We start from the raw sequence: 26228 nt of genomic DNA, 5'->3' as shown, positions 1-26228 counted from the left end.
TATTTTTAAAATACTGAACATTAAAGCAAAATGAAACCCAGGTCTGAATAAAAAAAAATAGCCGTTTCCAAACCTTTCTGCGGATACCTGTGGGGGTGTTTTGTGTGCACTGGGTGTGTGATCTTCATCACAACTAGACGCTGGATGCTGTGAACGTGAGACAGAGTTTCTCTAATGATTACTCCATATCTTAACTTCATTTGCCGAGTTCACAAGGTAGGGATTTAAATGAACTTGACATGGCATTGGGTCCCATCAGTTCATGGGAAATAGATGGGGAAACAGTGGAAACAGTGTCAGACTTTATTTTTGGGCTCCAAAATCACTGCAGATGGTGACTGCAGCCATGAAATTAAAAGACGCTTACTCCTTGGAAGGAAAGTTATGACCAACCTAGATAGCATATTGAAAAGCAGAGACATTACTTTGCCAACAAAGGTCCATCTAGTCAAGGCTATGGTTTTTCCAGTGGTCACGTATGGATGTGAGAGTTGGACTGTGAAGAAGGCTGAGCGCCGAAGAATTGATGCTTTTGAACTGTGGTGTTGAAGAAGACTCTTGAGAGTCCCTTGGACTGCAAGGAGATCCAACCAGTTCATTCTGAAGGAGATGAGCCCTGGGATTTCTTGGGAAGGACTGATGCTGAAGCTGAAACTCCAGTACTTTGGCCACCTCATGCGAAGAGCTGACTCATTGGAAAAGACTCTGATGCTGGGAGGGATTGGGGGCAGGAGGAGAAGGGGACGACAGAGGATGAGATGGCTGGATGGCATCACTGACTTGATGGACGTGAGTCTGAGTGAACTCTGGGAGTTGGTGATGGACAGGGAGGCCTGGCGTGCTGTGATTCGTGGGGTCGCAAAGAGTCAGACACAACTGAGCGACTGAACTGAACTAAAATATTTTGGGAAGTAAGGATTTCTTTTATTTTTTATTTTTATTTTTTCTTGGTGATAATTATTTCAGTTTAATGCCAATGGCATAATGATCCAAAGAAAGAAGTCATCAGGCAACTTTGGAGAGGGATTTAGGGGTCGTTTGTGATTTATTGGGAATCACCATCAGTGAAAATTTAAACACCAAGCAAAGCGCAGTTGTGTATGCCTCATAAACTTTCCGAGTGACGAGAGAGGCTGTGTTGTTTTTTCCCGCTCCTCATTATTCTAGGAAATGTATTTTTATGTCTCTCAAGTCTAGCGGGCATCTCGCATTTGCTGCTATAAATGCCTCCCATCAGAGGGCCAAATAAGGAAGTTACAATTATAGAAATGTTTTCCCTGAAGACGTGAGCCACATGAGATGCTAATTGACTTGCTCTATTTCAGTCTTTCTCATTTGTATTTTTCTTTCTGTGTGAGCTTGGAAAGCAGCTTGCAGAGTATGTGCTGACAGGTTTATTTTCTACATAAAGTGGAAGAAACATGGGTATATGATTTTTGACTGACCCACAGCTATCTGAGAAGATGCAGGCATGCAGGAGATGACACTGTTACCATCCAGACTGCCCTGCAACACTGTTCCTATCCTCACATTACTTGTCACTGAAAACAAACTGCAGTGTCTTTTGGTGGAAAACCGAGAGCTATAACCCCCTCATACCGTTTTCCTGTTTGTTTCTCTCCCAAGAGTGGCATGTTCAAGTCTCCTCAGAATTGAACTCCTGTCAGTCCTATTGTAGATCTGAAATACTGTTTCAGTATTTGTTTCCAAATGTCATGCATCTCTTCTCACTTGAAGCTCAGCTCAGCCCCATGTCATTGGTTGAGGTTGTACCAGATACCAGGCAGTGTTGGGTGCTGGGATTAGAAACCCCAATGAGACGCTGTCCTTATTTTAATGACCTTAGGGCTCAAGGAGAGAGAGACAGCATATCCATTTGAGAAAGTCAGATGGGAATGATAGTATTAATCACAAAGGAGGTGTAACCTGGGGCCCTCGATCAGAGGGACAGGCCTGTCTTGGCAGGCGTTTGCAAATGTGATCACAGACCCCCAGACCCTCTGTGGCTCTCCTGTCCTTTGCCTTATGCTGGGAAAGCTTCTGCAGTAGAACCTTGCCAACTTTAAGCCAATCACCTAATGTTTGGGTGTTTTACGTGGAGGAAACCTGATGGATGTCTGAGCTGTGTGTGCCAACATTCAGTGGTAGAGCTGGGGCTTGCTGTTGAAGTCGTTTATGTTGTGGTGCTGGTCCTAGGTTGTACAAACACTGACACCAGGATGTGTGTGGAGGTATTAGTGCCTCTCCTGCCTTCATATTTATTTCCTTTATGATCTGAACTAGTAAAAGTCTATAAAATAGAAAGAGGTCAAAACTCAAATACAAGTGAACTTTTACCATAGATTAGTATGAAGGTAGACTGGATTGCATTTAGAATTTCAAAACATTTCTGTCTGCTTGTCTTGTACCATGGCCCAGCCTTCCGCAGTGTATCAGTTATAAAGCTTCCTTTCCTGAAAGGTAGAAATTTTTCTGTTTTTTTTTTTTTTAACAACCTTAATTATTTAAGTCTTTTCTAGAATTTCGGTAGTTCAGTCTCATAGTCATGCTTTTTGAAGACTGTGTTTCTGGCTCACCTTCTTGTGCTGTGGGGCCTGGCTCACGGTGGCCAGTGAATGTTCACTGAACTAGATTATGTGACCTCAGTTTAGTTCTAGCACATACTTTTTCTGGTGATTATTCTCCCTGCCCCCACCATCTGCCATTTCATTTTCGTTTCATTTTACTGTTGTTGATGGAGGTTCTATATTCTAATATTAATAATTCTATTTAATTTACCTTTCTATTTTGACATGCAAATCCAGTTTTACAGCCTCCCTTCCAACAATTGATAAGAACAGTCTTGATTTTGAATGGTTTCTGTGCTTGTCGCTGCTGATTTTAGCCTGTAATTGCCCACATCCAGTCTACGTTTTTTTGTTTAGATTGTCTCTGATTTATCATCTTGCAGTGAGTGTGCAGACTGTCTTTTGGTGCTTCTGCTACTTCTGCAGATGGAAGGACCACGTGGATGTGGATTTTTTTTGTTCTTGATCTTCTCCCTGGAGAAGCTTTGAAGGCCACTGTCTTAGGTTTGGGAATTCACTATTGCCATGGGGAATGCCTGTTATCAGCCTAATGCTTTTTTCCTTTGTAAACATCCTTGCCTTTTATTTTGATACCTGCAGGATTTTAAAGTGCATTTCTTTTTTTTTAATTTTTTTTATTTTTAAACTTTACAAAATTGTATTAGTTTTGCCAAATATCAAAATGAATCCGCCACAGTGCATTTCTTTAATTAAAAACTTAAACGCAGTTCTTCTTCTTCTGCCTTCTTACTCAGAGAGACCTTTTCCTCCTAGGTGCTGCCTCCTTTCAGCTTCTTTCCGTCGATTCCGCAGCTTCTCTCTCATCTGTCCCCTTGTCTGCCTTTAACACAGATTTTCCACCTTCCTTCCTCTCTCACGGTCATCTCCCCACACTGCTCTCGCCTCGTTACTCTTCAGTTTGCAGGCGGGTCCCTGGTGCTGCCTCTTGCTGCCACGCTTCCCGCTGGCTTGTTGTCTGTGATGTTGGTCTGTGTTGGTTTACCTTGTGGTGGTGTTGTTACTTAAGTTTGTGGTTAGTTGAGCTTGCTGTTCGTTATGGCTTTTACCTGTTTGGGGGTTTTCTTTGGTCCCCAGCACTGCCTTCCTCCTTCTGTGTTGGAATTCTTTGCCAGACACGAGATGAAGGACTAGTCTGAGTGAACCGCCCTTTGCTGGATTCTTGGTATCTTCCAGTCATTTGTCCTAGCTCAGCTTGCTTTCCTGGAGGGGGGATAGCCTATTCCCATTGTATTTTGTGGGGTGACTTGAGGATTTATCTAAGATAAATGGAGATATCTGTATGTTCCCTCTGGGCAGAGCTGCAGCATGATACTGTGTGGGTAGCCCCCGTCCCTCTTTGTCCCCTCCACCCTGTGCCAAGATAGAGCAGACAGTGGCTTGTTCCTTCCATCCCGACTGCGGGTGACGGCGAATGCAGAAAGAGAACTAGCTTTGCGGATGGCTGGCTTGGGATGATGAAATAGTTTAAGCTGCTTCAGAAAGGAGGTTGCTCCTGCCAAGAATTGGCAGTGGGGGAATGGAGAGGCAGTCTTTCTTTCTGTCTGCTCTTTCTGTTTTCACTCAGACACTTACCTGTCCATAATTTCCTGGTAGAAATCTCTCTCAGGATGTTACCCATCATTGCCAGTATTTCTGAATTCCAAAGTGTTTGTCAGTTTGCATTTCTTTCTGTGTTTTCATTAGTATTTCAGCGTGGACAAAGGTGAGAGTGGAAGCCACTGGCTTCAGCAGCTGCATCAGAAGCCAGGAGCTTTGCACTTGAGGTGGGCATTCTTAGTGGACTTGTCCAGTGTATGTTTCTGCACACTTTTTCTTTCTTCAGTGAAAGTGCAGGTCACCCTCTAGGTCCCCTTCACCCGGTTCCTGTGATGAGTGAAGTTGAGGGCAGGCCTCTGATCTTAATTCAAGAAGTTCATCAGAAACATTGCGATGTATTCACATTAGAACAAGTCTCTGTGATTTATTACTTATCTGCAGCTTTCTTCTGTCTAATTGCAGAGTGGATTTCCTCAGTCCTAGTAAATCTTTTAGAACAAGAGGAAGAAAAAATGAAAAGATGTTTTAAGTGGCCCCCCTCTAAAGTAGACCCTAAAAAGATGCATTAAGCATTTTCCTCTTTTTCTGTGTTCATGTGCAGTCCATGAGTTGAAGGATTTAAAGTGCTGCTTAATCTGTAAGTGGCGTTTATTTTGAGTTTGAGTGTCTGCTCTGTGCTGGAACTCTGAAAGCCAAGTTTAAAAAGACCAGGTTCTTGTTCTTGAGAGGTAATGTGAGAATAAAGTTGGTGAATGTGGGTGGATTTAATTCAGTGTAAGGGTGATTTTTTTTTTTTTTTTTTTGTCTTTCTAATGTTTTCTTAAGTTTGCCTGCAAGTTTTCTTTGGGAGCACTTGACAGTCTGTCACGTCTTCAGGAACCCACCATTCTACCTAGTATGCCTACTGAAGTCTTAAGCCTAAATCAGTGCAATAGTTAGGATTTAAGTGGTACGATCTCTAGGAATTAGATCAACGTTTTCTCTGTATAGCACTTAGAGCTCATGGACCTTTTAGATAACTGGAGATTGGTAGCCATATTCTATTTCTCTCTGTTTTTTAATTAAATTAAATGTGTAGTGTATTTTAGGGGATTGTTATAAGTTTTTAGAGTTCTGGTACTTCACTCTGTTTTAATTGGGTTAGTCCAGCAGGAATTGACGGCGCCATGATGGCATAAGAGGGTGCAGACATAGAAGGTTCCCATGGGCGGGCATTAATGGCATCAAGATGGTGTGGGAGAGCTGCCACCCGGCTCTGTCGCAGCCCCAGAGGCCACTGTGATGTTTAACAAATGTCTGCCCAAGCCACACAGTGGTTCCTTAGATTAATTAAAGTAAAATCTAACCCCGATTTGGGGTTTTGATAAGACCACAGGGCAGTTGAAGTTGGAATTGGCTGGTCTTCCACACTGTTCTCGTTAAAATGACCATGGAACTACTGTTATGGTTTCTTCTAAACTTCTGAATTTACCTTTTCGCAAAGACGTGGCCTTCCAGCATTCCTGTTTGTGTTCTCTTTGTTTAATCGATCCATAGGGTTTTGTTTTAATGGAAGACGAGACCCTCCTTCCCTCGCTTCACCTTCCCCACTCTGTCTGGGGCAGTGGTGACATCAGGGTCTGGTCCTCTCCTGTAAGCTGCCCGTTCTGGCAGGATTTACAGAAAGAGGAGGTTGTTGGCTCTGTGCATAGTCAATGCAGGGTTGTTTTGCATTTTTTTAATATAAAATTTTATTGGCCACTGATACTTAGTAAAATACAGTAAGAATGAATTACTAGAATAATAAAATGGAAATTAAGACATAAACAAAAATACAAGTCCCAGTATTTTATTACTAAATTCAATACTTCACTCTATGCTCTTAAAAAGTTGCTGAATACTTGTGTTTCTTTTCTGTGCTTGTCAAAGTATGCATGTATCACCCTGAATCACTCCACTCTGGACCCTGTGATGCTGTAAAAAGGGACCCGACATACCTGCCCTGACTAAGAGTTGTGATTCAGTCTCTCAGTCGTGTCCACTCTCTGCGACCCCATGGGCTGCAGCATGCCAGGCTTCCCTTTCCTCCACTAAGCATGCAGATGGGCAAAAATGTGACACAGCACTGAGTCTGTGCATGTGTGTGCTCAGTCGCTCAGTCGTGTATGACTCTGCGACCCTATGGACTATAGCCCGCCAGGCTCCTCTGTCCATGGGATTCTCCAAGCAAGAATACTGGAGTGAGTTGCCATGCCTTTCTCCAGGGGATCTTCCCAACCCAGGGATCAAACCCACATCTCCTGAGGCTCCTGCTTTGCAGGTGGGTTCTTTACTACTAAGCTACCGGGGAAGCCCAAAGAGCTATGAAGGCTGCTCCTTATGACATTTTACAACACTTGGAATTCTGAGCAACTTGTGACTTTTGTTTGGTATTCAAATTGCTCACTTAAAAGTATATTTACATTAATTCTTGTAGAGTCTGGTTAGAATGACTTCAGATTAAGGGAAACACACATACACACATATATAGATACATATGTATACATACGCAGTAAAGTTAAATACATTTATTCTCCCCCTCCAAAACCATAATACATGCATATATGATAATTAGCACCTGTCCACTTCGCCCTGGAAACACAGGAGGTTTTTTGGTCTCAATTTAGTGTAGAACTTAGAACCCAAGCCCGGAGGAGGGGTTCTGCATAGTTTCTGACGTGTACATGAGAATCAGCTGTGGATGTCTCTCTGTTCCCTCAACCATCACTGGAGGCTCATTGTACACACAGTGGTGTTCATCTCAGCATGATATTGGCAGTAGCCTGCCACTGCAAGATTCTGAGAGCCTCTTAAATGCCTGTGAAAAGACAACAGGTTAAATAAATTAGAGCTTATCCACACAACGGAATTTTATGTAAGCGTATAAAACCTCAAGAAGCTCTTTACATGTTGATGTGAAATGAGCTCCAGAGACATGGTTAAGTGGAGAGAGCGAGCAAGGCCCAGGGCGGTACCCACTGCACCTCCGCTTGCATACAGAAAGGGAAGCGCGGTGCAGTGGCGATGACGTCTTCGCCTGTGCCCGTGTGTCTGGGGGAGGACTGGGCTGGCTGGGGTGTAGGGCTGAAGGGTGATGTCACACTGCATACTCCTTTCAACAGTTTGAATTTTGTTCTGGGTGTACTACTGATTAAGAAAAAAATAGTTGGAATAACACAGTCTGTTGGTAATTTTAAAAAGCAGGTCTGAGAGCATCATGGGAACAGCACTACCTGTGGGACAAGGTTAGACAGAGCTGTCTCTGAGAGGACCCCGCCGTTTCAGTAGAGATAACTGTTTCTCGAAGGGAAATTTAGCCCTGTTGAGAAACGACCGGTTTCAGTGATGAAGCTATAAGACGTAACATTGAGTGAACTTTTTATCTGGTTGTCACAGGCACTAAGCGGTTTGGGATGTCAGTTTGCCATCTTACGTAGACTCACGTGCATTCTGAAATAAATATGAACGTGTCTGTTATCCTTGCTTCTGTAAAGCTGAGAGAGCGAGCTTAAGAGCTAATCTGAGGTCATGGGTCATGAGTCGGGGCCCAGGATTGGATCCAGCAGCTGGAATGAGAGAGCCCTGGTGCTGCTCAGCACAAGCATGGAGTGCCTGTGAATAGACACTGTTCAGAAGCTCTGTGACTTAATTCTGAGGAGGTAGCCACGGACTGACCAAGACAGAACAGCGCACAGTCGCAGCTATTCAGTCTTTGTGTTTGTAGCAGGTGCTGCCCCAGCATCGTCTTATCCTTGCGCAGTTCAGTTGCTCAGTCGTGTCTGACTCTTTGCGATCCCGTGAACCGCAGCACCCCAGCCCCCCTGTCCATCACCTACTCCGGAGTCCACCCAGACTCACGTCCATTGAGTCAGTGATGCCATCCAACCATCTCATCCTCTGTCGTCCCCTTCTCCTGCCTTCAATCTTTCCCAGCATCAGGGTTTTTTCCAGTGAGTCAGCTCTTCCCATCATGTGGCCAAAGTATTGGAGTTTCAGCTTCAGCATCAGTCCTTCCAATGAACATTCAGGACTGATCTCCTTTAGGATGGACTGGTTGGGTCTCCGTGCAGTCCAAAGGACTCTCAAGAGTCTTCTCCAACACCACAGTTCAAAAACATGAATTCTTCGGCGCTCAGCTTTCTTTACAGTCCAACTCTCACATCCATACATGACCACAGGAAAAACCATAGCCTCGACTAGACCTTTGTTGACAAAGTGATGTCTCTGCTTTTTAATATGCTGTCTAGGTTGGTCATAACTTTCCTTCCAAGGAGTAAGCGTCTTTTAATTTCATGGCTGCACTCACCATCTGCAGTGATTTTGGAGCCCAGAAAAAAAAAGTCAGCCACTGTTTCCACTGTTTCCCATGAAGTGATGGGACCAGATGCCATGAGCTTAGTTTTCTGAATGTTGAGCTTTAAGCCAACGTTTTCACTCTCCTATTTATCTTTCATCAAGAGGCTCTTTAGTTCTTCACTTTCTGCTATAAGGGTGGTGTCATCTGCATATCTGAGGTTATTGATATTTCTCCTGGCAATCTTGATTCCAGCTTGTGCTTCTTCCAGCCCAGTGTTTCTCATGATGTACTCTGCATATAAGTTAAATAAGCAGGGTGACAATATCCTCGCACAACAAACCAGCAATAGCAAAAATAGCAGAATTGGAGCAAAATAGCTCCTTAAGGAGTGCCTTCAGATTGAGATGACATCTCTTGTCCTACTAATGTTATTCATCACATCTTACATGATCCCACGATAGTCATCAAACAATGATAAAATGCCTACTGTGTGTGTGTGCATGCCAGAAGCCATGGGAGGTGCAGGGAGGTGTAGGCATAGTCCTGACCTCAGTGAACTCCTGTGGAAATGACTGTAACTTGGTAAATATTTCTTTTTTTCCCCTCTTGGGCACACGAGAAGTATGTTAATTATAAAACAGAGTGTTGCAGGATTCCAGCAGGAGGAATCTGCAAAGCTGGAGAAGACATCCTTTCTTTGATTGATGAACACTGCAGGTTGTTATAGTTTCTGTTCTGCATAATCCTCTATTTATACATAAATTTATGCATAAAAGGGTGAAACGAATATAATATCTTTTCCTATTCTCAGTGCCAAGTTAACAGTCTTTGTTAGTCCCGTGTTGAAATTCAAGATGAGAAATGGAGTGTATGCCCGGGGCTATGATGAATTCAACAATAAATGAGTCCCCCAGAATTCAAGGAGCTTACTCTTCAGTCAAAAGATAGACTTTGGTCTCTGTTCTAGGCAGGCAATAGTTATACATTCTGTTACTTTTCTAATGAAAATTAAAATTGTAAAGTTGATTGACTCAATGCTTAATAGTGCTAGATGAAAAGAAACTACTTACGGTTACCATTTTTTAAAAAAAAGATGAGAGAGGGAGGATCAAACTCTTTAATCCATTGACAATGCCGCCTCTGCAAGAGGCATCTCAGTTAAATGTGGAAGGATGGATTGAGAGTATTTTTAGGACAGACATAATGGAAAGGAGAATTTTATTCCTGCAACTGAATATTCCTTCAAATAATTTGCTTAACTGCAACTGGGTATATATACAATTTTTTCTTTGCTAGTAGAAAACTTAGTAGAAAGAATCTAGGTTATTTTCTTATGAGAAATAAACTTAGTTTTAACTCATCTTAGTTCTATGAAACTTCAGATCTTAAGTGTCTCAGAAGGAAAAAAAAAAAAGTACCAGGTTTTAAAGTTGTAAATACCTTCAAGAAGTCACTTACCTTTATTCGTTCTGTGGGAGGCAGGGTCCTCCGTTGGCTCAGAATCCCTGCTCCTGTTGTGTGTTCCCTGTGTGACACATACACTCGGTGCTGGTGAATGAGACCCATGAGTATGAGGAGGTGTCACTCCCCAGATTGTGTTACATTATATGAGACTTTGTCCTAGCAGACTCGAGAGACATTCTCCTGCTGACTTCGAAGTAAGCCATCATGTTGTGATGGCCACTTGGCTAGGATCTGAGGGTGACCCCTCACCTCCTACAGTCAGCAAAAAACTGAAAATGGGGACTTCAGTCCTACAGCCATAATGAACTCTGTCACCATCCTGAATGGGCCTGGAAGAGGACCCTGAGCCTCAGATGAGGGCACAGTGCTGCCAGCTCCTTGATTGTGACCCTGTAAGACCCCGAGCAGAAACAGCTCCGTGTGGTCTCCTGACCTGGGGAAGCCGTATGTGTACATTTGTGTTGCTTTAAGCCACTAAGTTTGTGATAGTTTGTTACTCAGCAAAAGCACAGTAACACAGTTTAAAAATTTATATGTACTTTGTTGTTTCATCTTTTACAAAATTGCCCAGAGTGAATTCCTGGTGATAACTTAATATCAAAAGAAACTGTTCCTTATCTGCTCTTGTGACTGAGGCATTTGCTGTAAATTTCTGTTTTCTAGGTTATACAAGTTTATGTACTTTAGAGCAAAGAAACAGACGTTACCCATTTGGGGTGGAAATTTTTAAGAAAGTAGACAGCACACTTCTCCATTATTTTAAGCAGAGTATAGCAGCAGAACAGTGCCTTAATCCTTGTCATGGCCAGGTTTGTTCTAAGCATTGATATGAACCATGACAGATCACTGGGAAAGGGAGATGACACCTCACCAGGGCTGGAAAATGATTTGTACTTGGCCTGATTGGGGGAAAGATCGAACCTTTGTCCCCTGCATTGCACGGCAGACTCTCAACCACTGAACCTCCAGAAAAGTCCCTGTAAAACTCCTTCTCAGCCCATGGAGAATACCAATCCCGGCAGCTGGCCTGCTGGGGCCTTTGGTGTTGGGGAGCCTGCGCTGGGGGTGGGATGGTAGGCCACATGGTGTAGGTAGCATTTAACTGTGGAAGACACTGCTGGTTTCCCACAGTAGACTGCATCCGAGTGACAGTATGCAAATGGCTTTGTAGTGAATGAAGGACGAGGATTTTATGGTCTGGATTTTGTGATGCTTAGAAAAAGGTTGTTTGCTTGCTTTTGACTGTCGATTAGGAGAAGTTAGATGTTGGTAGATAAGTGGTGGGTATGGCATTTACTAGCAAAAATAATTGAAGTATGTGATTGGTAAATGTTTTATTTTGTTTACTTTGAACAGACCAGATCAGGAAACACAGTTAATTTTTTATCTTGAAATTCATGTTTCTTGAACAATTCTATAACCTTAGCCACATGTTTTACTTGTAAAATGCTTTTCATATGTAATTTCTCTTTTGCAAGTGGGTTGGGTTTCATATTTTAATAAACTATTGAGGCCTGTGCAGGCAATGTTCAAATTCTTGTTTGGGCTTTTCAAAGTCCTCCTCTTGCATAATCTGAGTGAATGTACCCTGTTGATTTACCGTGCAATTTATCTTACTAAAGGTATAATTAATAATGTTTCCAAGTATAATGTATCACTTACAGGAATACTTGTCTGAAATATTGTTGACCATAAAGGAGTATTTATACAACCAAGACATACACATATATTCCTGCTAAACTGACTGAGGGAGGAGGTGCTGGTCTTTTGGGATTGGTGTCCATGTAAAGTTATGATGTGAAGGACGTGAACTCTCATAGGGTGGGATTTGAGTGGAAGACTGGTCAAATCCCACCCTATGAGAGTTCACGTCCTTCATTCCTGGAGAGTGGTTTATCTAGTCCCTCATTAAGTACCTGGTCACATCTCTCTGTGCTGGCCTCTCCTTCCTCGTCCCTGACTTTACTGCATGGCCAGGGCAGAAACTCACCTCTGTACCAATGTGTGTGCTTGACAGGCTAGCACTTCTCATGGTGTACGCTTGACATTGTGTATGGAGCTGTCCAAACAATGTGATTTGTTAGACTCACTGGGTTTTGGTGATATTAAGTTACTAGACAAAAGAGGCGTGTACGTTCTCTTCTCCACAAAAAGCAGGTTTTATGATGAACTAGGAGAAGTGGTGAGCCATTCCCTGGAGGTGTCTTTACTGACTTACCGGGATGCTTAAAGTGAGCACCTCCTCGAAGGAGATTGTGGGAAGCCGGAAGTTGGCCCCTTTCTGTTTGCTTTTCTTCCCTTTTGTTCTCCTCCTCTTCTTCCTCCTCTCTCTCTCGGTTTCTTTCTTCCATTTTTCTGTATTTCCTTCTGATACCGACACTGAAACAAGCAAAATTTCTGCACCAAGTCCTGCTGGAATTAACTTTTCACTGATTCGAGACCACCTCCTCTTTTCTCTTTTAAAAATCACTCTACTTTATGTGACAGAATGATACAAAGAAGCTTCAAACTTGGGGATCTTTGCTTTAATCCTGGTTTATTTCCTGCTTGATTAAGAGCTAGGCATCCAGATGCCATGTGAAATCACAACTTCATGCAGAGGCACCCTTATGTTCTTACATAGAGTTTTAAATTTTACTTTCAAGAGCGTAATCATGATGCCTGTGGAGGATGGTAAGTTTTTCCGAAAGCGTTAATAGGTCTTTCAGGTATGATTTCTGCTGAAAAAAGGGTGACTGAAAGTTCCTTTAGTTTCTGGACACCTGAAGGTTGTCCTTCTTTTTGTTTGGCTTTTGTTTTCTCTTCAATTTTATTGGAATGTGATTGATTCAGGTAAGAGAAACCCAAGTAAGACGGTAGGTGTTGCAGGAGGGCATCAGAGGGCAGACACACTGAAACCATAATCACAGAAAACTAGTCAATCTAATCACACTAGGACCACAGCCTTGTCTAACTCAATAAAACTAAGCCATGCCCGTGGGGTCACCCAAGACGGGCGGGTCATGGTGGAGAGGGCTGACAGAATGTGGTCCACTGGAGAAGGGAATGGCAAACCACTTGAGTATTCTTGCCTTGAGAACCCCATGAACGGTATGAAAAGGCAAAATCATAGGATAGTGAAAGAGGAACTCCCCACGTCAGTAGGTGCCCAATATGCTACTGGAGATCATTGGAGAAATAACTCCAGAAAGAATGAAGGGATGGAGCCAAAGCAAAAACAATACCCAGTTGTGGATGTGACTGGTGATAGAAGCAAAATCCGATGCTGTAAAGAGCAATATTGGATAGGAACCTGGAATGTATTGGATAGGAACCTGGAATGTCAGGTCCGTGAATCATGGCAAATTGGAAGTGGTCAAACAGGAGATGGCAAGAGTGAATGTTGACATTCTAGGAATCAGCGAACTGAAATGGACTGGAATGGGTGAATTTAACTCAGATGACCATTATATCTACTACTGCGGGCAGGAATCCCTTAGAAGAAATGGAGTAGCCAACATGGTCAACAAAAGAGTCTGAAATGCAGTACTTGGATGCAATCTCAAAAATGACAGAATGATCTCTCTTTGTTTCTAAGGCAAACCATTCAGTATCACAGTAATCCAAGTCTATGCCCCAACCAGTAGTGCTGAAGAAGCTGAAGTTAAACAGTTCTAAGAAGACCTCCAAGACCTTTTAGAACTAACACCCAAAAAAGATGTCCTTTTCATTATAGGGGACTGGAATGCAAAAGTAGGAAGTCAAGAAACACCTGGAGTAACAGGCAAATTTGGCCTTGGAATATGGAATGAAGCAGGGCAAAGACTAATAGAGTTTTGCCAAGAAAATACACTGGTCATAGCAAACACCCTCTTCCAAAAACACAAGAGAAGGCCCTACACATGGACATCACCAGATGGTCAACACTGAAATCAGATTGATTATATTCTTTGCAGCCAAAGATGGAGAAGCTCTATACAGTCAGCAAAAACAAGACCAGGAGCTGACTGTGGCTCAGAACATGAACTCCTTATTGCCAAATTCAGACTTAAATTGGAGAAAGTAGGGAAAACCACTAGACCATTCAGGTATGACCTAAATCAAATCACTTATGATTATACAGTGGAAGTGAGAAATAGATTTAAGGGCCTAGATCTGATAGATAGCGTGCCTGATGAACTATGGATGGAGGTTCGTGATACTGTACAGGAGACAGGGATCAAGACCATCCCCATGGAAAAGAAATGCAAAAAAGCAAAATGGCTGTCTGAGGAGGCCTTACAAATAGCCGTGAAAAGAAGAGAAGCGAAAAGCAAAGGAGAAAAGGAAAGGTATAAGCATCTGAATGCAGAGTTCCAAAGAATAGCAAGAAGAGATAAGAAAGCCTTCCTCAGTGATCAGTGCAAAGAAATAGAGGAAAACAACAGAATGGGAAAGACTAGAGGTCTCGTCAAGAAAATCAGAGATACCAAAGGAACATTTCATGCAAAGATGGGCTCGATAAAGGACAGAAACGGTATGGACCTAACAAAAGCAGAAGATATTAAGAAGAGGTGGCAGGAATACACAGGAGAACTGTACAGAAAATATCTTCACAACCCAGATAATCACGATGGTGTGATCACTCACTTAGAGCCAGACATCCTGGAATGTGGAGTAGTGGGCCTTAGAAAGCATCACTACAAAGCTAGTGGAGGTGATGGAATTCCAGTTGAGCTATTTCAAATCCTGAAAGATGATATGCCAGCAAATTTGGAAAACTCAGCAGTGGCCACAGGACTGGAAAAGGTCAGTTTTCATTCCAATCCCAAAGAAAGGCAATGCCAAAGAATGCTCAAACTACCGTACAATTGCACTCATCTCACACGCTACTAAAGTAATGCTTAAATTTCTCCAAGACAGGCTTCAGCAATACGTGAACCGTGGACTTTCAGAAGTTCAAGCTAGTTTTAGAAAAGGCAGAGGAACCAGAGATCAAATTGCCAACATCCGCTGGATCATGGAAAAAGCAAGAGAGTTCCAGAAAAGCATCTATTTCTGCTTTATTGACTATGCCAAAGCCTTTGACTGTGTGGATCACAATAAACTGGAAAATTCTGAAAGAGATGGGAATACCAGACCACCTGACCTGCCTCTTGAGAAATCTGTATGCAGGTCAGGAAGCAACAGTTCGAACTGGACATGCAACAACAGACTGGTTCCAAATAGGAAAAGGAGTACGTCAAGGCTGTATATTGTCACCCTGCTTATTTAACTTCTATGCAGAATACATCATGAGAAATGCTGGGTTGGAAGAAGCACAAGCTGGAATCAAGATTGCCGGGAGAAATATCAGTAACCTCAGATATGCAGATGACACCACCCTTATGGCAGAAAGTGAAGAGGAACTCAAAAGCCTCTTGATGAAAGTGAAAGTGGAGAGTGAAAAAGTTGGCTTAAAGCTCAACATTCAGAAAACAAAGATTATGGCATCCAGTCCCATCAATTCATGGGAAATAGATGGGGAAACAGTGGAAACAGTGTCAGACTTTATTTTGGGGGCTCCAAAATCACTGCAAATGGTGACTGCAGCCATGAAATCAAAAGACGCTTACTCCTTGGAAGGAAAGTTATGACCAACCTAGGTAGCATATTCAAAAGCAGAGACATTACTTTGCCAACAAAGGTCCATCTATTCAAGGCTATGGTTTTTCCTGTGGTCATGTATGGATGTGAGAGTTGGACTGTGAAGAAAGCCGGGTGCCGAAGAATTGATGCTTTTGAACTGTGGTGTTGGAGAAGACTCTTGAGAGTCCCTTGGACTGCAAGGAGATCCAACCAGTCCTTTCTGAAAGAGATCAGCCCTGGGATTTCTTTGGAAGGAATGATGCTAAAGCTGAAACTGCAGTACTGCCACCTGATGCGAAGAGTTGACTCATTGGAAAAGACTCTGATGCTGGGAGGAATTGGGGGCAGAAGGAGAAGGAGACGACAGAGGATGAGATTGCTGGACGGCATCACTGACTCAATGGACATGAGTCTGAGTGAACTCTGGGAGTTGGTGATGGACAGGGAGGCCTGACGTGCTGTGATTCATGGGGTCGCAAAGAGTCGGAGATGACTGAGCAACTGAACAAAAACAAAATTGATTCAGAAACATTGTATTAGTTTCAGGTGTACAAATGATGATTTTATTTATGTATGTAATGCAAAGTGATCACCACAATAAGTTTGTTTATCATCCATCGTCTCACTTGGGTACGCATTTTTTTTTTCTTGTAATGGGAATTTTAAGATTTACCCTATTAGAAGTTTTTTGATTATATGACGCAGTGTTGTTAACTTTAGGCCCCAGGCTGCACGCTGCCCCTCTAGCATGGGCACTGGTAGTTTCTAACTGTGAGTGCGTACCTTTTGACCACTGTCACCCCTTTCACCTCACCCCTGACCCCCATCTCTGGCAACCACCGGCCTGACCTCTGTATCTATTACTTGGGTTCCTTTAGATTCAACTTATGGATGAGATCATATAGTATTTATCTTTTTCTCACTTATTTCACTTAGCATAATGCCCTCAAGGTCCATTCTTATTGTTGCAGATGGCAGAATTTCCTTCCTTTCTTGGCCAACTGGAGAAGGCAATGGCAACCCACTCCCGTATTCTTGCCTGGAGAACCCCAGGGACCGGAGCCTGGTGGCCTGCCGTCTCTGGGGTCATACAGAGTCGGACACGACTGATGTCACTTAGCAGCAGCAGTAGCAGTTCATTTTGTGTGTGTGTATCACATTTTCTTTATTCATTCGTGGGCTGATGGTCATTTAGGTTGTTTCCATATCTTGGCTGTTGTAAATAATACTGCAGTGAATATGGATAAGATGTTTCTTTAAAGCCCTGTTTTCATTTCCTTCAGAGAAATACCCAAAAGTGGAATTGCTGGATCATACGGTAGTTCTGTTTGTAATTTTTTGAGAAACCTCCTCAAGAAAGTACTGTTTTCCATAGTGGCTGTGGCAATTTACATTCCCACGAATAGTGCACAAGGGTTCACTTTTCTTCACATCTTCACCAACACTTGTTTCTTTTTGATAATAGCCATTCTTATGAGTGGGAGGTGATGTCACTGAGATTTTGGTGTACGTTTCCCTGGTGATTAGTGATGCTGAGCACCTTTTCAGGTACAGTAGTCCTGCCTTAGCTGTGGTTTTGCTTTGTAAAGTTTTAGGACCTGTGGTCAGCCTCAGTCTGAATATATTAACGGGACAATTCCAGACAGAAACAGTTGGTAAGTTTTCAATCACGTGCTCTTGTTAGCAGCATTGTGAATTCTTGAGCTTTTGCTTTTGTTGCCTTTGCGTTTGATTGTCATGTCCCCAAAAAATCATGCTAAGACTGATGTTAAGGAGCTTACCTTTGGTGTTTTCTTCTAGGAGTTTTATGGTTTTAGGACTTATGTTTGTCTTTAGTATTTATTTTTGTGTATGTTATAAAGTATGGGGTTAGTTTTATTTTTTACATGTGACTGTCCAGTTTTCCCAACACCATTTAATGAAGAGACTGTCTTTTCCCTATTGCATGTTCTTGGCACCTTTATCATAAATTAACCACTTGTGTGTGTGTTTATTTCTGGGCTTTCTGTTCTGTTCTGTTGATCTATGTGTGTGTTTTTATGCCAGTATCATACTGTTTTGATTATTATAGCTTTGTAATATAGTTAGATGTCAGGAAGCATAATGCTTTCCTTAGTTTTGTTCTGTTTCAGTATTGCTTTGGCTGTTCAGTCTTTCGTGGCTCCATACAAATTTTAGGATTGTTTTTTTCTATTTCTGTGAAAAATGCCATTGGGATTTTGATAGGAATTGCATTGCACCTGGCAGATCACTTTGAGTATTATGGACCTGTAAATTTTGACAATAGTTTTTCATTCCATAAGCATGGAATATCTCTTCATTTATTTGTATCTTCATTTTCTTCATTAATAGTTTTCAGTGTACAGGTCCTTTACCTCCTTGATTAAATTTATTCTTAGTTATTTTGTTCTTTTTGATGCAAGGTAGATGTCATAGTTTTCTTAATTTCTCTTTCTGAAAGTTTGTTTTTAAGATATTGAAATGTGACTTATTTTTGTATATTGGTCTTGTGTCCTGAAACTTTACTGTATTTATTTATTAATTGTAACAGATTTTTTTGGTAGAGTTTGAGTTTTCTATATATAATATAATGTCATTTGCACATAAAGACAGTTTTATTTCTTCCTTTCCAGTTTGGATGCCTTTTATTTCTTTTTCCTTGTCTTGTTCCTGATCTTAGAGGGAACGCTATCAGCTTTTCACTACTCAGTATCTTTGGGCAGATTTTCCTTATTGAGGGCTTTTGGAGAAATGGTCTCTGGGCTTTCAGTTTGGCTGATGCATTTTTATCATTTTAGAATTCCATCTTCAGAATGTTATACAACGTACAGTAAAACTTGGCCTTGGAGATTACTTGAGATTATTTAAAATATATTTTAAATAACATAAATTGGAATAAATTAAGTAAATTAAGTTAAAAATTTCATATGGAAGTATATTCCTTTATTTTATTTAAAAACTATTACCTGCATTGTATTATAAGTGTGTTTGTTATAGAAAATTGGGAAAGTGAAAAAGTATAAAGAAAAAACTGCCCAGAGATGATAATCTCTGTTTCTAATTTGCATGAGAATCTCTACTAGGCTCAGTATCTCTCTTCTTGTCTCTCTTATCTACCTCAATACATGTATTGCATTTATAATATATTCTATATTTATAAGTATATGATGTATATATTAGACACACAAACCCTGCCATGGACTGCCAAAATTTGTTTGCTGAAACCCTGATTCCCGGTGTGACTATATTTGGAGGTAAGGCCTTCAGAAGGAAATTAAGGAAAGGATAAATGAGGTCATAAGGATGGGACCTGAATCCAGCTGGCCTGTGGCCTCACCTCTCTCCCCCATATTGTGTGCACACGCCCAGGAAAGGCTGTGAAAGCACATAGTGAGACGACGGCTCTCTGTAAGCCAGGAGAGGAGGCCCCAGAATAAACTTTTTGGTGACATCTTAATCTTGAACTTCCAAGCTTCCAGAACTGTGAAAAGTCCATTTTTGTTGTTTACACCATCTAGTCTGTGGTATTTTGTTCTGGCAGCCCAAGCTAATACACACACACACACACACACACTCTCTCTCTCTCTCTTTCTCTCTCTCTCTCTCTCATCATTGATATATCCTTCACACACATTTGAAACAGAAGCTTAAGACATTTTCTATATAATCTAGTGCACGGTTTTAAGTTGACCTGGCAGGTAGTAGCAGATGCTCGTTAAGTGTGAGCTGAACGAGTTGCAGATTCTTCTGCTGGCTGGAGAATGAAGTATAGCACTCACCCTTCTGAAATCCTGAGTGCACCCAGCAGATCAGAGGCTCCTTCCTACTGGGAATACAGAAAATTATGGATGCAAAATACCTGGGAGCTTAAGAAAATACCCTTACCAGGTCCATCTTTAAATGAGATGCTTACTGAAAGGAACTGCAGGGGTAAGTGAAAGTCATTCAGTCATGTCCAACTCTTTGCGACACCATGGACCATACAGTCCATGGAATTCTCCAGGCAAGAATACCTTTCAGGCCTCCAGGCAAGAAGGCCTTTCCCTTCTCCAGGGGATCTTCCCAACCCAGGGATCAAACCCAGGTCTTCTGCCTTGCAGGCGGATTCTTTACCAGCTGAGCCACAAGGGAAGCCCAAGAATACTGGCATGGGTAGCCTGTCCCTTCTCCAGGGGATCTTCCTGACCCAGGAATTGAACCAGGGTCTACTGCATTGCAGGCAGATTCTTTACCAGCTGAGCCACAAGGGAAGCCCCTGCAGGGGTCAGGCATGGTGTTTTTAAAAACTCCTTGACTGACCTACTGGTCTAGTAGTTGAAACAAGCAGGGCATGGGTGTAAAGACACTAGTCACTTTTGACTAAGATACAAGTGATCAGGCCAGATTACTGTGGTCATTGAGAGGAAGGATCCACTGTGGGCCTGAGGAGACTCCAGGTGTTTCCTGGGGGAGGGGAAGGATGGCTAGGACTCAGGAGAGGAAGGATTTAGAGAGCTGTCCCAGGAACAAAGGCTGGAGGTGGGGATAAGTGGGACATATTTCTGTGGGTAAGAACCATGAGGAAGCCAGCTTTATAAGATCAAAGTTTAAGGCCGATGTCAGATTGGAGCTTTCTGGGTTACAATGCGTCACTTAAAGTGATCCTTTCACTCTGCTTTATCATCTTGGGTTAAAGTCCGTGCTGTATAAAAATGATTTAAAAAAACCAAAAACACCCTTGTAGATCCTTCTGGTGAACCCTCTTGAGTATTTTGGGCTTCCGTTTAGGTCAGATACACTAAAGTTCTTGTTGATCACAAGATCCTGCTCTACTTAAAAAGTCTAGTTAAATATTAATGCAAGGAAATTTGTTCTTGCATATTTTCACACGTAATTTCTTTAATTGGGATTATGCATTTTACATAATTTAAATCCTGACATCTGGGTGATTTGCTTAGCCAGCGAAGGACCGTTTCATCCGAGAGATCTCAGTAGCATCTCTCTGAACTGCCTGCCAGCAGTTAGCTGTTAAGCGCTTACATCAAGAATGTTGTTTCTTCAGTGGGAGGTGTGATGGAAATTGAACTGTCCCTAGAGCTTCTGTTCACTGAAAGGACAACGCTAGTTCTGTGTACTGTGTAGCAGCCGAAATGCAGGGAGAGGTCTGTTTGCTAGAACTGGGGAGCAGGCGAGGAGGTCGTCAGGTTTTTCCCTTCCTGCTTCTGCCCTGGTTAGTCCAGGGCTGTTCGCCATCTGTCCTGTGTGTCTCTTTTGATCGCGGGTACTAGAACATGGATTGTTTAGGCGGGGCGGGGAGCGAGGCTTTTGCATTCCTACTTCAGTTTTTATAATGTATTAGTAATAGATGCCAATCTGACAACTTTCTGAGGGTTGGTACAGATGTGAACACTCGTTAAATTATGATGACTATCTTTTGGAATCCAAGCTTCGCATGTAAGCAACTTCCCTTATACGCTTCTGACGTCTCTGGCCATTTGAAGCATTCCTTTAAGGTTCAGGAGCTGCTTTTGCCAGGCTTGGAGTGTGCCCAGAGGACTGACGCGAGACAGTCAGCCTTGGGATCAGAGCGGTAGTTTGCCCCTCGCCGACCCCCACCTGCTCTCTTGTTTCCTGAACTTGGCGTATTGTATTTGCTTTCTGGGGGACCAGGCAGACAATAAACTCACATAAGTTTGATAGACTGGAGTGCTCTGGAAACAGCTAGCCCGGTGGAAAGATAGGATGTGGCCGGGGGCAGGGAGCGGAGGGGTGCGGTTCTTCTCGTGGGAGGTGAGCTCTCTGTGAGCAGGGGCCTCGTTCGCCTGACTAGCCGGGCCTTCAGTCTTCAGAGAGCAGGCAGTGGGCGGGGTACGAGCAGGCTGACAGGAAGGGGCAAGCTGACGTGTAGGGGGAGAGTTTCTCCGCAGAGGAAACAGCGCGTGCCGAGGCCCTGCTGGGGTGAAGAGGCCTTTGGGGCCGGAGGCCGGGGGTCACGTGGAGGGTGAGGCGGGCAGAGCGAGGCGGTGGGCCGGGGCCTGCGGGGGAGAGCGGCGGGCGCCATTTTGTGCTAAACGCACGAGAAACCGTCGAAGGGCTCTGGGTGCGATCTCTCGGCATTCTGGGAAGAAGACCGTGGCCGTCGTGTGGAGGACGGAGTGCAGGCTGGCAAGAGACGAAGCAGGAGGACCCCTGGGGCTGTCAGAGACCACGCAGGAGGTGGTGGTGGCAGCGGCCGTGGAGACCGAAGGCCCCAGACGACTCCAGCCGCCGTGTGGGTAGAGCTGGTGGACCTGCTGAGGGTTCGCAGGGGGCGTAGAGGCACAGAGAGGGTCAGGGTGACGTCGAGGTCGCACCACTTGATCCTTTCTTTCTTTCTTCAGCCTGTGGATTGCTAAGTCTTTCTTCTCACCAGAACCATCTCTTTCCTTCATCCTCATTCGGACAGGGGTGGTTTCCGGTCCTCCCTGGCCTCTCTGGGTCTGCGGTACCTGCCAGATGCTTTCAGTACAGGTGGATTTCCGGTCAGTCCTGGATTCTCACTGGCTGTTCTTTCCCTTCCCTGTGTTTGTAATTAAAATCTTTTACGATTCCAAGAGCATCAGTAGAGCTCTCACACGGAGGTTACTAATTACCAGGCAGCCTTGCAGGGACGTGGATGTGCCTCTAGGCAGCAAAGGTTGTTTTTCTTCACCTCATTGTGCTCTCTGGGAACACAGAATAAAAAGTTATTTCTTGGAGGAAAGTGGAGATCTTGACTCCTTTTTATCCCTGCCGGGTCAGGTTACATGAACAAAGGGTGGAGGAAGGTGGGATGGTGTTGCAGGCAGTTGACAGGTACAAGCTTCATCCACTCTGGCTATCTTGGCAGCTATTTCCTTCCTCAGTTACATGGACAGGATTCTTTCTTTGCGCACAAGGATATACAAGAAATTGAAGCTTCTGGGTGAATGCCAGTGTGTATACTTTCAGGATTTCAGAACTAATTGGTTTGTGTTGACTATGACTGTTTACCATTTGTATATTGTAAAAGAAACATGCAAATTACTTGACATTTGCTAGTCAAATTGGTGAGCTATTTTTTTAATAGGTCAGCAATATCTACTTGATGAGCTGTCTGAAAAGTATTACTGGGGAGTGTCAGGACTTCTTTTCCCCTAGCAATAAAAATCTTTTCTGGATATTTATCAGGTTTTTGCAACTCTTGCAAACTCTCCAGTTTCCTTATTTTTCATTAAGAGAAGTATGTAAAACAATTGAGAAGAGTCTTAAGGTTAGTCAGTCAAATTGTCACATAGAGTCTATGAGGCTATTCCTTCCTTCCTAATTTCACCTCCCTTTTCTCTCTATTCCTAGTCATCCCGCACGTCCTTGCCAGGTTTGTCTTCTGTGTGTCAGCCAGTCCCTGTTTCAGAGTTCTCAGTGGCTTCCTGGATTTTGTGGAGTGGCCTCACAGCAGAGAGTGCACTTAACTTCTGCAAACCTGACTACAACTCCTGACCACCCTGACCTGTTTATGTGTGATGTGGCCAGGAGTGGACACAAACACCAGTCACACAAACCTACATGGTTTCAGGCACAGCTGGTTAAATTCAACAAATACTTCAGTTGCTTTCCGTTAAATTCAAATGAAATCACATACAGGTTTGTTTTTTTTTTTTTAATTAAAAGCATCTATGCTAGAGGATAATTTTCTTAATAAGAGTCTTCCCATCTGCCTGACTCCCTCCCTCCTCCTCACATGGAAGCTGGCCAGGTTCTCTAAGCCCCCATCATGGTGCCCCCTTCTATTCTGCTGCTCTAGTCAGGTTTGCAGAAGTTAAGTGCGCGGTCTGCTGTGAGGCAGTTCCACACAAGTCTCCTAGTTAGCGAAACGCGTGATTCTTCATAAACTGAATTTCTACCAGAAAAAGGCCTGACTTTTAATTCTTGGCTAGCAACAACAACAACAAAAAACATGTAAAACCACCACCTACTTACAGCGCCAAATAATCAGCAGTGTCCTGAGTGACTGCTGGTGCCTGGTGAGCCCTGCTCCCCCCACCTACTCGGTGTGCGGAAACAGTTTCTGTCCCTCTGGAATTCTGAGTTCAGGTGGAGCAGACACATTGCCAGAGTTTTCCCAGTATTTCCCAGGCAAGACCTAGCTCTCAGGAAGGCTTCTCGAGAAGGAGAAACAGGCTTTCTTATTGACAAGTTTTTGTCTTGATTTTCACCTACTTTTTCGGGAAGGCTGTTGTGTTTTGGCAGACACTGGGCTAGATATTAAGGATGTGGTTGTGATAAAAAACAGGGAGAATTCCTGCTGAGTCTAACGAAGGGGTATGGAGTCACATGGGACATGCCAGTGAGCCAGGCCCTGTGGCTTCTCCCTGTAACCCCAGTAGCCCTGCCTGCTCCTCACCTGAACCCCTGGTCACGCCAGAGGAGGCACTGCTGGGGGCAGGGCTTTATTTTTGTTTATTTAAAGATTAAAAAAATTTTTTTATTTTGGATATGGGCCGTTTTAAAAGTCTTTATGAATTTGTTACAATATTGCTTTTGTTTTCTGTTTTGGTTTTCTGTTCGCAAGGCATGTGGGATCTTCGTTCCCTGACCAGGGATCAAACCCAGGCCCCCTGCCTTGGAAGTGTGGCTCATTAACCACTGGACTGCCAGGGAAGTCCCTGAACACCGGTGTTAGAGTCAGGGTTGAAGAAAATCATTTTGAACATATTTTTGGAAATGTGATGAACGTCATGTTTAAGTGGACTCTATCTTATTATACTTTTTGTCAGGCTATAGTTTCCTTTTTATTCAAACACTGGTTGCCAGAAGCTTTGTTTCAATACAGAATACGTGCAGCCACACGTCTTTGACCACATTCTCTCTTTGGGACCCCGTCTGCTTGGCGTTGGGAAAGGGATTGCCAGCTCTGCTCTGTTAAATATTCCATCTTATCAAAGAGGTGTTTCATCAATTATGTATAACAGTAGATGCCACTCAATAAATATTTTATACGTGATAGATATTTTTGTCTGAAATTACTTTTTCACTCGAGCAATGATTTAAACCCTCGTTTTTAGCTTTATGAGGTGACACTTTTATAATATCATATAGTGACTGCAGCTTGAATGTCATAGAGCTTTAGGGCAGCATTAATCATAAATTCATCTGCCCCCACCCCCGATCCTCAGAAACTTTCTGTTAATTCAGGTTTTACCCCTTCTGTGTGTGGAAGAAAATGTGTGTGTGTGAGAGAGAGAGAGTGTGCATGTGTGTGTGTGTGTGTGTGTGTGCGCACACTTTCTGGGGATGAGACAAGTAATGCTTTTGACCTAACGGCTCTGAAGTTATAAATTCCAAATGATTTTTACAGTCTATGTATAGACTTTAAGGAAGGAAAAAAAAGTGTTTTTCAGTGGGTTAAACAAAAAAGAAAGTTAAACTAAGCTGGGATATATTCCAAGCCGTCTCTCTAGTTAAAGTGAGTGGAAGCTGTTGAGAGTTTAGAATACACTCCCCCCTCCCACCCTGCTCTCCTTTTCAGGTTATTGTGTACTTTGATGGGGAAGGGTAACACTCTGTCTCTGGACCTTTGAGAACAGCCTCTCCTGTCCTTTTCACATGGACCTGGCAGCCAGGCACAGTCCATGGCTGGGAGCCACCTGCGCTGTGTGCAGCGTCGTCACAGTTCATAGCTACCAGGCCTTCCAGGGAGGACTTTGTTTTATGAAATGAAGCTGTATGATTAAATTCTCCGCTGTAATATATATCTTTAAAAAAAAAAATCACAGACTTTCCACTTTATGGGCAAGAGGAAAAGCGTGAATTCTGCCGGAGAAGCAGGAGTTGGGGTCGGTATGTTGAGGATTCATATCAGTCAGGATTTGCAAGGGTCTTGGTGTGGCGAATTTGGGAAGATGAAGCCCCCAGCCTCTCAGCCTGATATTCTGGGCCTGGTGAGGGAGCATGCTGATAAGAGGAGTAATTGAAGAACAATGATACGCTTCATTTCCTTTTCTTGAATCTAAGTTATGCATTGGTCATTTCCTCTGCATATCTGTTTAATGGTTGTTAAATTAAATTGCTTTCTCTCAAGTGGTGATTTTTATGTTGTTTTTTTTTTTTAAACCATCTTTTATTTCCACTTTGCTCCGTCACCCTCTGGCCTGACTCCAGCTCCGCACGCCTGTGGTGGAGGCTCTGATGTAATATTTAAACAACACAGGATGCATTTATTCGATCCAGGGATGTGAGGAGTGCCGGCTCTGTTTCTGGCTGTGCTGGGCTTTGGAGTCCAGAACTGGAGTGTGCTCAGCATGTCTGGCTGCACGAGGGGGTGAGGAAGGTGTTCACTCAGAGCACCCCTGCCCCAGAGCCCCCAACAGCAGCACGGTACTGCCTCCTCCATGGCTCCCGTTGGCCTGTGGTCACTGAGCCTGATGTTGCGCTCTGGGATGGGCGCAGCCTCATCAGCCCAGCCCAGCCTTCAGGCTGGTATTTCCACCTTCACTCTGCTGGAGTTTGTCTGCTTTCCACCTGTGCCCATAAGGCTGGGTTTCCAGTCTGCTATCTCAGGGTAGATGGGCCTCCCAGTCTCATCCCCAAGACTTTGCTGCCTGCATTTCTCTGAACTCTGAGTGTCTGCCCACTCACTCACTCATTTGACAGATCCTCATTGAGCAGCATCTCTGTATCAGATGTGAAATTAGGCTTTGGGTTATATTCTAGTCGGGAGACAAGGGATAAGCTCTTCTATAACGTGCAGAGAGTGGTAACTG

At 43.3% G+C, this 26228-nt stretch overlaps 1 protein-coding gene across 10 annotated transcripts in view; it reads left to right on the top strand.

Moving 5' to 3' along the window:
• The window catches only part of KIF16B (kinesin family member 16B), a 308034-nt gene that overhangs the window by 125182 nt on the left and 156624 nt on the right, over nucleotides 1-26228 (top strand). Inside the window, exon 1 of one of the 10 annotated variants that reach the window (XM_061435652.1) lies at nucleotides 21662-21739. The exons of the other annotated variants lie outside the window; for them this stretch is intronic. The gene's annotated coding sequence lies outside the window, so the exon portion shown is untranslated. Of the gene's footprint in view, nucleotides 1-21661; nucleotides 21740-26228 lie in introns of those variants that run through there. 10 annotated transcript variants of the gene reach the window in all.

Source organism: Bos javanicus, chromosome 13, assembly GCF_032452875.1.
Source record: "Bos javanicus breed banteng chromosome 13, ARS-OSU_banteng_1.0, whole genome shotgun sequence".
Classification (NCBI taxonomy): domain Eukaryota; kingdom Metazoa; phylum Chordata; class Mammalia; order Artiodactyla; family Bovidae; genus Bos; species Bos javanicus.
The sequence above is the reverse complement of the archived record's forward strand: the minus strand, read 5'-3'. Positions and strand labels throughout refer to the sequence as shown.